Here is a 13,947-nt window from a genome sequence, read left to right as displayed (position 1 = left end):
CCTTATCTTAAGAACTCTTCAACCAATTTAGTGTTTTTCCACCTGCTACTGGGTCTTGCCTGAATTGAAAATGATGATTTGCACTTCACTCCACAATTCACATCACAGCTCCCCCCGCCACCATGGTCCTTATCAGCAATAGACCAATTTGTTAATCTGCTTCTTTCTTTTAACTGCCTTCTGCTGGTACCTGAGAGGCTGTCTGTCTGCATAGAGAGGGGGGTGGATTATCAGTCAAACAACTGAAGTTGTAACCTCAGTTGTGCAAGTAATCAATTTTGATATGTTTTTTCATTTATTCTTTCGATGAGTATTAATGGAGCGCTTAATAGAGGCCCAGCATGTTCTGGTCGAGGGCTCAGGTGCTGGAGTCAGAATGCCTAAGTTAGACACTAGCTCTGCTACTTTTCAGCCATATAATCATGGGTGACTGACTTGACCACTCAGTTTTCTGATCTGCAAAATGGGGATAATAATCACATCCACCTCACAGGATGGTTGTAAGTATTAAATACATGTAAAAATACAGGTAAAAAAATCTTAGAACAGCATACCTTAAACTAGTAAGTTCTCAATAAATGTTAGATGCTATTACCTTATTGTTAACATCTATTGTTACTCTCAAATGCCAGATGCTGTATATAGCACTGAGGAAATAGGGTGTGGGGGCAAGGACATGGTGTTTATCCTTAGAGATCTTGCTTCTATTAGATGAAGAGACATTAGGAACTGACTTCTCAAATAAATACATAATTAAAAATTGTGATAAATACCAGGAGGAAATGAACAGGGTATAGTGTGTGGTCTGAGACTTAAAGAATAGACAGGAGGTGAAGTACTGAAGAAGGGGTGTATGCTATGTGTGAAGGACTGTCCAGGAAGAGAGAAAAGCATGTGTAAAGGCCCTAAGACAGAGACTGAAGGGCCTTTGTGGTTACAGGTAGAGGCTGAGGTAGAGAGGACGCTGAGGCAACAGGCAGGGTCCAAGCCACGCAGTGGAGTTTGAGAATTTTCCTAAGGGCAAAGGAAAACTACCCATGGTGCATGGTTTCCTTTCTGGCACACAGATTTCCCAAACCTGAGGTGAGAGAATTATACAAAAAATCATCCCGGGGCATCTGGGTGGCTCAATTGGTTAAGACCCAACCCTTGGTTTTGGCTCAGGTTATGATCTCATGGTTGTGAGATCAAGCCCCACATCAGGCTTTGCACTGAGCATGGAGCCTGCTTGGGATTCTCTCTCTCCTCTCTCTCTGCCCCTCCCCGCCCTCTCTCTGAATAAATAAATAAACTCAAAAAATTATCTCAAGCTCCTTTAAGACTAAACAACATAAGATTCTGTGGTGACTGACAACAGCAACAACAACAACAACAACAACAACAACAACAACAACAGAAAGGTGGTTTCTGGGAAAAGTAGAGAAAAAAAAACTAGAGGTAGAAAAGGGAAGAAAGGGGGAGACAGGGAGGTAAGAAATAAGGAAAGAAGCAGCTGACTACAACTTCAGAAGAAACATAAAGTCGAGAAATGCAATGTTAAATGCTCGGTGCAGAGATGCAGACTAGGTATCTATTACATCCATGTGTGTGTGTGTGTGTAGGTGTCTTTGATGCATGTATTTGTACGTTCACTGATTTGGCAGGAGCCCAAACTGGGGGAGCTTTTCCATGGGTGACAAATAAGTCTAATGGGCTGGAAACAGAGAGGAAGAAAAATGCTGTGTCATTCATTTTGGTTAAATGCACGATTACTGGATATAAAGATGCATCTGGAACAGCGTCTGCTGGAAAGCTGGTGTTCAGGCATTGAAACGCCTGCCGAGGCATGGTTCAGCGGCTCCTTTCAGGAGCTGCTCGCTGGAAATCAAACAGAATTACATTAGGAAAGGCGTGGCAGAGAAAGTACTCTCCAGAACAGGAAATTTTACTGAGAGGAAAAGAAAAGGGAGTTTAGTCCAAAAAGAAGGGCTGACTCCAAGAATGCTAATTTGTTCAAACCTTCCGGAGCCCAGAGGAACTTGAGCACTTCTTGCACTTCAGATGCGGTGGTGCAAAGAAGTAGGCAAGGTAGTGAAAAGCAAAAAGAAGTAAGTGTTCTTTTGGCCCATATTTCTCCTTCCTGGCTGAGTAGGGGTATAATTTAAGGATTTATGAAGGGGAAGCACACTAGTCCTATTCTGCAAACACTTTATAATGCTAATACCACCTCTGGCTGTCAGAATTTACTGATACGGGTCTCTAGGGTTGTGTATCATATGAACCTAGCAGCAAATGCTGGGAAGAATACTGGTGACATTCCCTCAATGCAAGGAGAAGTAGAAGAAGCCCCGTATGGTTCAGGAAAAGTTCTTTTCTGGTAAGGAAACAGCCACTGGTAGTATGTCTTATTCTCTCAACTACTTCCTGATTTGCCAGTGGTTCAATTAGCATATGCTTGATTGAATTAATAATAGCGGCTGCCATTTAATAGACATTTACAATATGTTTTAGGTACTGAAAGCACATTATTCCACTGAATCTTCACAGTGCATGGTAAGATAGAGTCGAACACTATTTTATGCATGAGGAAACAGAGGCTCGGAGAGGTTAAGTAACACGTACAAAGGCACAGGTAGCTAGAATTGATATACAGGTCCACGTTCCATTTGGGCCCCAATTTTCTTATCCATAAAATGGAGCTGGTTAATACCCTCTTCAAATTCTCCTGTTCCCAAAGCCCCCTCAGAAAGACTGCAGATTCCTGAAGTTCACTGCTGTGTCTATCTTGTGTGCTTTTCTTATCATGGAGTCCCCTCTCCACGTTCATTCCCAGCACTCCTGTGCATTCGAGGATTTTTGTCCATCAGAACTTGTCCCGGAATCATTCATGCTTACTGAAGTGCAAATGATGGATAATAGCAATAATTCCTTACTTTTCTGCAACTGGTAGTCAAGGACCCACATTCTCCCATTTTAGCTCATCCCCAAATCACTGAGAGGCAGACGAGATCATTCTCCCAAGTTTGCAGATGAGAAACTAAGACTCAGGCAGGGGGAGTGACTCCACCAAGGTCACACAATGAGTTAAAAGCACAGTCATGACTACAGGCTCACGGCTCTTAGGATCCGGTCTGGCATCTTTTCTGGAGAAGCACACTGCTTCCCTCAGTTGTAAGCTCCAGGGCCCAGCAGGAAGCATAAATGAACAAATGGGCAGATGAGAGAACACTTTTCTTCCTGCCAGTGCTCACTCAGCTTTAGCCAAACTTTGTCAAGTGAAAAGCAGGTCCAGATCTTCCTATTTTTCTTTTTTAAAAAAGCTAAGGATCTGGATTCTTATGTGCAATCCTATGATTTTTTTAAAAGCTACCTAAAACTTTTATTGTAAATCTCTGCGAGAACCATCACACATCTGTAAGTTGGAGTCACCACTGGGTAATCAGTTTTCCACCTCTGCTTTACACTGAAAAAAAAATTGAGAATTGGATTACGGTTGCAGAAATGTCTAGCTGGAAGCCCTTTTAGCCACAGGAATGCTCATTGCTTGGGAGAGCCAAACCTCAATCAATCAAATCTAACAGAACAGTGGAGATTTTTGAGTCCCAAACAAAGCAGGGTCAGACAGAGACACTCCAAATCCCCAATATAGCCCTTGCCTCCAACCAAGAAAGAAAAAGTCTTGTGAAGTTATCCTGTTTAGGACTTTAAATGAAAGGGTGTAGAACAGAGATAAGAAATGAGAGCTCTGAGAGACTTAATATGTTAAATATTGTTAAATAATTATACTAATAAGACAATTATCTACAGCAGCTTTTTTTTTTGCATTTCTTTTTAAAATTTTTTTTATTAATATGAAATTTATTGTCAAATTGGTTTCTATACAACATCCAGTGCTCATCCCAACAGGTGCCCTCCTCAATACCCATCACCCATCCCCCCCACTCCCTCCCATGCCCCATCAACCCTCGGATTGTTCTCAGTTTTTAAGAGTCTTTTATGGTTTGGCTCCCTCCCTCTCTAACTTTTTTTTTTTTCCCTTCCCCTCCCCCATGGTCTTCTGTTAAGTTTCTCAGGATCCACATAAGAGTGAAAACATATGGTATCTGTCTTTCTCTGTATGACTTATTTCACTTAGCATAACACTCTCCAGTTCCATCCACGTTGCTACAAAAGGCCATATTTCATTCTTTCTCATTGCCACGTAGTATTCCATTGTGTATATAAACCACAATTTCTTTATCCATTTGTCAGCTGATGGACATTTAGTCTCTTACCATAATTTGGCTATTGTTGAAAGTGCTGCTATAAACATTGGGGTACAAGTGTCCCTATGCATCAGCATTCTTGTATCCCTTGGGTAAATTCCTAGCAGTGCTATTGCTGGGTCATAGGGTAGATCTATTTTTAGTTTTTTGAGGAACCTCCACACTGTTTTCCAGAGCAGCTGCACCAGTTTTCATTCCCACCAACAGCCCAAGAGGGTTCCCATTTCTCCACATCCTCGCCAGCGTCTATAGTCTCCTGATTTGTTCATTTTGGCCACTCTGACTGGCGTGCAGCTTTTATTTGCATTCTTATATGTACCAGTCACTATTCTAGGTATTTTTTATGCATTACTTTTTAAAATCCTTACAATAGCACTTTGAGGAGAATGTCACTATTACTTCTATTTTATAGATGGGGAAATTACAACTCTGAGAATTGTAATAACTTGCCCAAGGTCACAGAATTGGGATTAGGATCCAGGGAGCCCAGCTCTGGAGACTACACTCTCTACCACAATTAGAGAAAGCACCATTTCCCTGAAGGCACAGATTATTTTGCATAGAATAGCCATACTCAGAAAATTTTCCCTGAATTAGACTGAGTAAAGGACAGTTCATTTTTTAAAATAAGACCACATATTTTGACCTTCCACAGGGAACCTGGAAGTCTTTGTAGGCTTTTCTCCCATGCCAGTGAAACTTTGACAAGACGTATTCTAAACCCTCTAGTCCTTGAGCAGATAGATTTTCTGATCACTGACAGGGAGAATTGAATCTTCTACCTCATCTTTTGTGGTTTTATTTTCACCCCACTTGGCACCCTAGAGGACATTAACACTCCTTATACTGGCAGCTTCTCTGGAAGTGGACCCCACACCCAATGGGAGATATACACCATCTGTTTCTAATTCATCCTGTCTTCAGTCCTCCATTCAATACTCTCCTGGTCTCACACCATGACTGAAGCTAGATCCCAGCTCTCAGTGCAATCTGGCAGTCTGTCCTCTCAGGGTAGCTCTAGGCCCATTAGGCATTCCAGATATTCCAGGCACATGGAGAGCAGAATGATAACAACCCTACAGGGGTTCCTGGGTGGCTCAGTTAGTTAAGTTTCCAACTCTTGATTTCAGCTCAGGTCACAATTTCATGGTTGTTGGATTGATCCCTGCATGTGGAACCTGCTTGAGATTCTCTCTCTCTCTCTCTCTCTCTCTCTCTCTCTGCCCCTCCATGCTCATGTGCAGGAAAAAAGAAAACCTTTAGGAGCTCTTCCCTCCCCCACCCCAATTTTTTTAAACCCTAACTTAATTTACCAACTGTATAATTCCATATGCAAAAGAAATAAGCCCGGGAAGGTCAAGTAGTACCTTACTGAGACTCTTTAAGACTGAGACTCTTTAAGAAGATACTCAAAGTATCTTCTACTTTGCTTTAGAAAGGATTTAGGGAAAGAGTCTCAATCCCAAATGCCAACATTGACTAGACTAATATAAATTACCCACTGGACACTGTGGTGAGTAGGAGAATGTATGACTCATATAAAGGAGGGAAACCATGGCTCAGCTCCAGCCTATTGTAGATACATCTGTTAATTTTTCAAGAGAAGGCACAGAGATTCAAGAGATTCAAGAGAATCTCCATTTGTGTCAACGAGATACTATATAATTTGGACCAATACTTCCAGGGAGGACAACTAGAGCAGCTGGACAAAATACTTAAAAATCTTCTTGAATATATGGATGAGTTAACAAGAGAGTGAAGAATTACAGAGTCAGGATGTAGGGCTGGAGGAAAGCCAGGGAGGTAAGTCTTGTGTTTGGAACTACTTTTTCCCTGGAGACATTTACCAATTATAGAGGAAGCAGCTAAACTAAGAAGAGACAAAAATAAGAAGCTGGAGTTTAGAGTTCAGGACCAAAAAACAATGGCAATAAAAAAAGACTGATAAACAATCACTTTATTTTGGTACCTAGAAGAGCTGTCCAAGGAGTAAAAATGAACTGGAAATAGACATGTGCTTGTAAGGACTGCAGTGTAGCTTCAAATCATCTCAGTCTCTGAAGCAGGATTAAAATGATAATGGATTGCTAGTACAACAGGAAAATATGTATCTATTAGATAGAAAGATAACATTACCCCAGGCCTCAAATTGTCTCTACAGAAAATTCTCAAATACAATGTCTAGCACATAATAAAAAATAACCAGTTACACCAGAAGATAAAATAACATAGATAAAAATGAATAGAAAAGAGACAATAGGGACAAATCCATAGGGGCTCAAGATATTAATCAGACATATATTTATAATCAGCTATGCTTACTATCTTCTTGGAGATAAAATATAAGATTGATAATTTCATCAGACTCCTAAAAAATGTAAAATAATCAAAAGGAAATTCAAAACTTGAAAAGGACAGAGACTGACATCAAGAATTTAATAGGCATAATGGCAGATTGGCTGCAGCTTAAAAGAGAATTTGTCAACTTCAAAATAGAACAAAGGAAATGAATAGTATTAAAATGCAAAGAAAGAGAAGAGCATGGAAAATACAGGAAATAACATGGGAGATATAGTGGATGGAGTGACAAACCCTAAGATATAAGTAACTAGAATGTCATCAGGAGAAAAAGGAAGAAAGGAAGTATATAGAAGTAATTCTAAGAGTCATTGGCAAGAGTTTTCCAAACATGATAAAAGACATTAAGACATAATATCAAAAAGTCCAATGTACCCAAATAATGTTAATTAAAATAAATTACACTTAGGTACAACTCAGTCAAATTCTTGACAACCAAAGACAGAGAGAAACTCTTAAAAGCATCAATAGTTGAGGGACACCTGGGTGGCTCAGTCAGTTAAGCTTTCGACTTGGGTCAGGTCATGATGGTACTGTTTGTGAATTTGAGCCCCCCATCGGACTCTGTGCTGACAGCTCAAAGCCTGGAGCCTGCTTCAGCTTCTGTGTCTCCTTCCTCTCTGTTCCTCCCCCACTCGTGCTCTGTCTCTGTCTCTCAAAAATAAACACTAAAAAAAGTTAAAAAAAGAAAAAGCATCCATAGTTGAAAGAGTAATAGGAGACAGATTACTGCAAAACGGTCAACAATGCAACTCTTTGTAAGAAACAACTGAATTATATCTTTAAAATGCTGAGAGAAAATAACTACAAATATAGACTATATCTAACACTGACGTTTTTCAAGAGAGAATGTGAAAAAAAAGACATTTTTTCTACAAATAAAAGAAAAAATATTTCTTAACAACAGACTCACAGTAGTGGAAATATTAAAGGATAGTATTCATGGGTAAGGAAAATTATTCTAGATGGAAGCAGAGATACAGAATAGAATAAAAAGTAAAAATTATAAACATATGGAGAAATATAAATAAATACAGGCTGAATAAAATAGCAACAATAAGATATTGTTGAGTTTAAAAACACAACAATATGTAGCAATAATGGCATGTACCTTGGCAAGAAAATAAAGAAAGCTACAATGTTCAAAGTCTTTGCACTCTCTGGGAAGAGTATATAAATGCCAATACACAATAACATTTGATAAGTAAAGAATGAATGTTTAAAGGTCTAATGTAACCACAAAAATATTTAAAGGATGTCTAATTTCCAAATTAATAGAGGAGTAAAAAGTGGAAAAAATGTAAAAATTAATAAATGTGAAAGAAGGCAAGAAATGAATTACACAGTAAAACCTACCGTTAGAGGGGAATCTATGGTTTTAAATATGCATATATTAGAAAATAAGAAAAGCTATAAAGAATACTCAGTAGTTACACAACCATTTCAAGAAGTTAGGAAAAAAAAAAAAAAAACCTGTAAACTAAAGGCAAGAGAGAAGGAAACAAAGTAAAACAAAGTCAAAACCAACCCTGGAAAGAATCTTAGAGAAAGTACAAGAGCGAGCAAGTTATGTCAGTAATATAAAAAGTAACATCACTACAAGTCCTACAGATATGAAAAAGAGGATATTATGAGCAAATTTATGACAACATATTTGAAAATATAGATGAAATGGACAAATTCCTAACATAGTATAAATTACCAAAATTGACACAAGAAGAGTAACATAATTGACTAGGGCCATAGCTATGAAAGACATTTAAAGCTTTACACAAAGAAAACTCTGGGCCCAGCTTACCTCTCTTCAGAGTTCTATTGAACACTTAAAGAATAATTAACACCCACCTGACACAAATGCTTTCAGGAAATAGGAAAAGGAAACACTCCCTACTCTTCTGAGGTTAGTCTAACTTTGATATTGGATTGAACATGGACATGATATGAAAAGAAAATTACAGGTACTTCATTTCATAATCAAGATGAAAAATATATATTTTTTTACTTTTATTTAAATTCTAGTTAGTTAACATACAGTGTGATATTATTTTCAGGTGTACAACATAGTGATTCAACAATTCTATACATTACTTTGTGCTCGTCATGAGAAATAATTCCCATCACCTATTTCACCCATCCCCCTGCCTACCTCCCCTCTGGTAACCATCAGTTTGTTCTCTATAATTAAGAGTCTGTTTCCTGGTTTGCCTCTCTCTCTCTTTTTTTCCCCATTGCTTGTTTGTTTTGTTTCTTAAATTCCACAGATGAGTGAAATCATATGGTATTTGTTTTTCTGACTGACTTATGTTGCTTAGCATAATACTCTGTAGTTCCATTCATGTTGTTGCAAATCCAGGTAAAAAATCTTAAAGAAAATACTAGTAAACAGGTTATAAGAGATAATATCATGACCAACGTGGCAAGGAAAAAATAATTCTGTCACTATTCACAGCTGACAGGACTATATTCATAGAAAACCAAAAAAACAGTACAGGAAAATATTAGAATTGCTCAATGAACAGAGCAAGGTCACTGGACATGAAATCAATATAAAATATCATTCTATTTCAATATGCCAGCAACAAATAATTATAGCATTTTTTAAAAAAGCTTATTTATTTTGAGAAAGAGAGAGAGAGACAGGATGCAAACAGGGGAGGGAGAGGGACACAGAGAGGGAGAGAGAGAACATCAAGCAGACTCTACCATGTCAGCACGGAGCCCGATGTGGGGCTTGAATTCACAAACCATGAGATCATGACCTGAGCCAAAACCAAGAGTTGGACACTTAACTGACTGAGCCACCCAGGTGCCTCTAATCATAGTATTGCTAAAGATACTGTTTATAACATCAAAAAAATTAAATACTTAGAAAATAAATCTATCAAAAGATGTGCAACGTTTCTATACTGAAAACTACAAAACATTACTGAAAGAAATATAAGATCTAAATAAATGGAGCAATATATTATGTTACTGGATTGAGAGACTTGATATTTAAATTCATCACTTCTCCCAAACTGATATGTAAGGTAAATGCCAACCCAATTAAATGTCACCCCTATAGATATTTTTTTCATAATTTAACATGTTGATTTTAAAATTTACATAAAAATGTAAAGGTCTAACAACAGATCCAAAACAATTTTGAAGAAGAAAAGGTGGATGGACATGCTATCCCTTCTATCAAGATAGGTTAAATATAAGACCTAAGATACATAAACAGACCAATGGCATAGAAAAGAAAGACCGGAAACAGAACTACATGTACTTGGTCACGTGATTTATGACAACAATGCCACTTAAGCTCAGTGGAGAAAGGATGAACTTTTCAATCAATAAGGCCATCAGTTGGATATCTATATGGAAAAATTGATTCTAGATCCCTATGTCACACCATATGCAAAAATCAATTCCAGATGGAATGTTAATGTGAATGGGAAAACATAAAGCCACCAGAAGGTAATACAGGAGAATATCTCCATGACCTCAGGGTAAGAAAAGTCTTCTTAAACAGAATATAAAACTATCCATAAAAGAAAAAAAAAACTGGTATATTGGACTGCGTTAAAATGAACAATTTCTGTCCTTCACATCAGGAGATACTGTTAAGAGACTGAAAATATAAGCTAAATAAAGGAAGATATTTACAAGAGACACACTTGACCAAGAGTTCACATCTAGAACATCTCTAAATCAGTAAGAAAAGCACAGATGACCCAGTAGGAAAGTGGGCAAAAGGCATGAACTGTTACTACTTTCAAAAGCATATCAACACTTCAATAAACATATGAAATGAAGCTAAACCTCACAAATAATCGGGAGAAAAACAAATTAAAATCACAATGAGTTATCACTACACCCCCACCACAAGAGCTAAAATTAAAATAATTGACAATCCCAAGCATTTGAGAGAATTTGGAGCATTGAGAACTGTCACATACTGATGGTGGGAGTGTAAATTGGTACAGCCACTTTGGAAACTATTTGGCAGTATCTATCGAAACAGAACATTCTCATATCATTGCTAGGTTTACATCCAACAGAAATACGTGCACATGTGCACCAAGAGACATATACAAGAGTATTTATAGAGTCATTATTCAAAAGTGTAAAGAGCCCACATGTCCATCAACAGTAGAATTATGGATGAATTGTGACACATTCATACAATAGACTCCTATACAGAAATGAAAATGAGTAAAATATACCCATATGCAATATCATGGATGAATCCCATAAGTGTAATACTGAGCAAAGGAAAACAGAAACACACACACAACATCATACTTAATGACTCCCTTTATATAAATTTCAGAGAGTAGGCAAAATTAAACTGTGACATTTAGGAATGTGTGCTTAGGTGGAAAATCTATAAAGGAAAACAAAGAGGTGATGAGTCAACAGAGAATCTCTTTGGTGGGACTATATATAGTGTTGAAAAGGGGTGAGAGAAAGCTCCCCGGGGGCTGGCAACATTAAATTTCTTGACCTGGGTGGTGGCTACTTGGAGTTAATTTGTGATAACTGAGCTATATAGTTTTGCTTTGAGTATGTATGTTAGACTTCATAATTTAAGAAAATAAAAAATGAGAGAGAAGCCAGAAACCTAGATTTTCAAATGAAATACCTAGATTTTATTTATTTTTAATGTTTATTTATTTTGAGAGACAGAGAAGGAGAGAATGTGTTTGCACAGCCAGGGGAGTGGCAAAGAGAGAGAGAGAGGAAGAGAGAGAATCTCAAGCAGGTTCCATGCTGTCAGTGCAGAGCCCCACGTGGGGCTCTATTCCACAAACCATGAGATCATGACCTGAGTCGAAATCAAGAGTCTGACTGTGCTTAATCCACTGAGCCACCCAGGTGCCCCTGAAATACCTGGATTTTAAAAAGCTAGCAACTAATTTTTAAAAATTTAGAAACCTCGGTTAAGTGGCCAACTCTTGATTTCAGCTCAGGTTAAGATCTCACAATTCACAGATCAAGCCCTCCATTGGGCTCTGCACTGATAGCACGGGGCCTGCTTGGAATTCTCTCTCTCTCTCTGCCCCTCCCCCTCTCTCATGCATGCTCTCTCTCTTTCAAAATAAATAAACTTTAATAAATTCATAAATACATAAAAATTTAGAAACCTTTGTGGGGGACACACATTTCATCTGTGAGCTGCCATTTTGTAACTTCTGAAGGTAACTCTCCTCTGCTTGATTAGGAAGTCATGAACACTGAGCTTGATTTTATTCTAGTGTAACAGCTTGAGAAAGTTCAAGGCCACCAACTTAATTTGCACATAGAGAACTAAAACTATGCCAAAGTAACACATCAAATTCTATTTCTCAAACCCTTTTCTTTTGTTCTCTCTCTCTCTCTCCCTTTCTCTCTCTCACACTGTTAGCAACTCCCTGAAAAAGGACTCATTCTGAGGCTTCCTGGAGATTATAAACCATGACAAAAAATATATTAATAGCATTACTGTTTATCGAGAGCTTACTATATATCTAACTCTGTACTAAACTCTCTGCATACCAGTTAAATGTTCCTATGACTCAAGAATTATTGGATCTCTCTTACAGATGGGAAAGTTGAGGCTCAAGAACACAGCTAGCCAGTGGCAAATGGCATATACTGGATTCTTGGTTAGGTAGGCCTGTCGGTTGCTAACCATCACACCATGCTTTCAAGGCCAACAGTCCTGATGTAAGATATATGGACACACTTCCAGGACATCCTAGAACTTGTAAAGCAGATCTGTAGGTATTTATATATTCAATATGAAAATGGGCTCCAGCTTCTTAGGCCCTCATTACTTTGAACACTCCATAAAGACAGGTAATTGTGATAATCTATTGATCCTCCCAGTTTCCCTGAGACCCATGGCATAAGCTCAGTATGATTAAACAAAGCCCAGACCTATATCCAATATGGCTCCCCAGCCTGAATACAAAGAACACAGAGAGACAGAAAGAAAAGGAATTATAGCCATCAAGGACTGAAAAGCCATGACTGCTATGTGACCAAAGAAAATACTGGCCAAATAGTGAATGTTCAAGAAATTAAGAAAATTAAAACACTTTAGCCTTGGAAAATACTACTAGAGAGGATCTGGTCCCACTGCTCCATCATTGATAATGGGAACTGAAGTCCAGGGCAGTATGAAATACAGTGAAAGTGGGAAGAGTCTTACTCCACACATGACCACTTATTAGCGATGATGGTTTTTCTGTCTGTCAAGTGGGAATGTTAGAACAAACGTTGTTTAAAAGGAATTTAGGCTTTGTAGTCTTTTCTTTAAAATAAATCTTGAAAAAATAAAATAAAATAAATCTTGACTGCAATCTCAATACAAAGCAGATGATAATGGAGGGCATGGTCAGATAGAGGGGAGGAGAGGGCAAATTTGTCTCTTTGTTCCTCCTTCCCCCAGAGCATTCCAGAGGCAGCTCCTGTACACAGTAGGTTCACAATGAATATTTGAAGAGTAAACTGTGAGTTCTTTGTTCCTGTAGAGCATAATTTAAAACAGTCTGGAGGAGGGTGCTCTAAGGTTTCTTCCAACCTGAAAAATTAGTCATCTCAGGGACTTGCCTGTGACTCTCCTGTGAACAAGGGTTTGAGCTGAGTGGCAAACCGGCTCTCCCACCTGGCATTCCAGAGTCCTAGGATTTGCTGTTGGACCCCTTGGCTGTGTAGTCTTTACTTATAAGTTCTTTTGTTGAAGCCCTAGCTCTCTGGGGTTGGAGAAACGTTTGAAGAAATGTTTTCTGCTGTCCTCTCATTTTTTTAAAAAAAAACTCTGATTTGATTTTCATCTTTGTCTTAGACACATACCATGATAACAAAAAACATATACACAAGTAAATGAAACTTAATCCCAAGTCCTTCATGTCACAGTGAAAGGTCAGGAACCAAAGAGGCTTCATCTTTAGCAGTGAAATTATGAAATAGCCAGCCTAGAAGATATACAAAAGTCATTTTAGTATAGTATCACTGTGAAAAGCATGGACTTCAGTGCACTTTTCTGAAAATAAAAAGTTAAATAAGAGTATGGACAGGCTTGGTTCAAATCTTAACTCCACGACTTATTAGCTATAGAATCTTTGGCAAGATTACAAACTCTGTGGGTAGAAAGATTCTAAACTCATTGGGCTTCTGGTTTCTTGTTCATAAAATGTGGATCAGGACACCTGGGTGGCTCAGTCGGTTGAGTGTCCAACTCTTGGTTTTGGCTCAGGTCATGATCTCAGTTTGTGGGATCCCACAGTTCAGAGGCTGCTTGGGATTCTCTCTTTCCTTCTCTCTGCCCTTCCCCAGTCATGCTCTCTCTCTTCTCTCTCTCTCTCTCTCTCTCTCT

At 38.3% G+C, this 13,947-nt stretch overlaps 1 protein-coding gene across 2 annotated transcripts in view; it reads right to left on the bottom strand.

Annotated features, from left to right (window-relative positions):
- Window positions 1-13,947, bottom strand: part of GRIA1 (glutamate ionotropic receptor AMPA type subunit 1) — a 307,872-nt gene that overhangs the window by 180,801 nt on the left and 113,124 nt on the right. The window lies entirely within an intron of this gene.

Source organism: Herpailurus yagouaroundi, unplaced genomic scaffold (assembly GCF_014898765.1).
Source record: "Herpailurus yagouaroundi ecotype Mexico unplaced genomic scaffold, PumYag 29, whole genome shotgun sequence".
NCBI lineage: Eukaryota > Metazoa > Chordata > Mammalia > Carnivora > Felidae > Herpailurus > Herpailurus yagouaroundi.
Note: the sequence above shows the minus strand (reverse complement) of the source record. Positions and strands in the feature narration are given on the sequence as shown.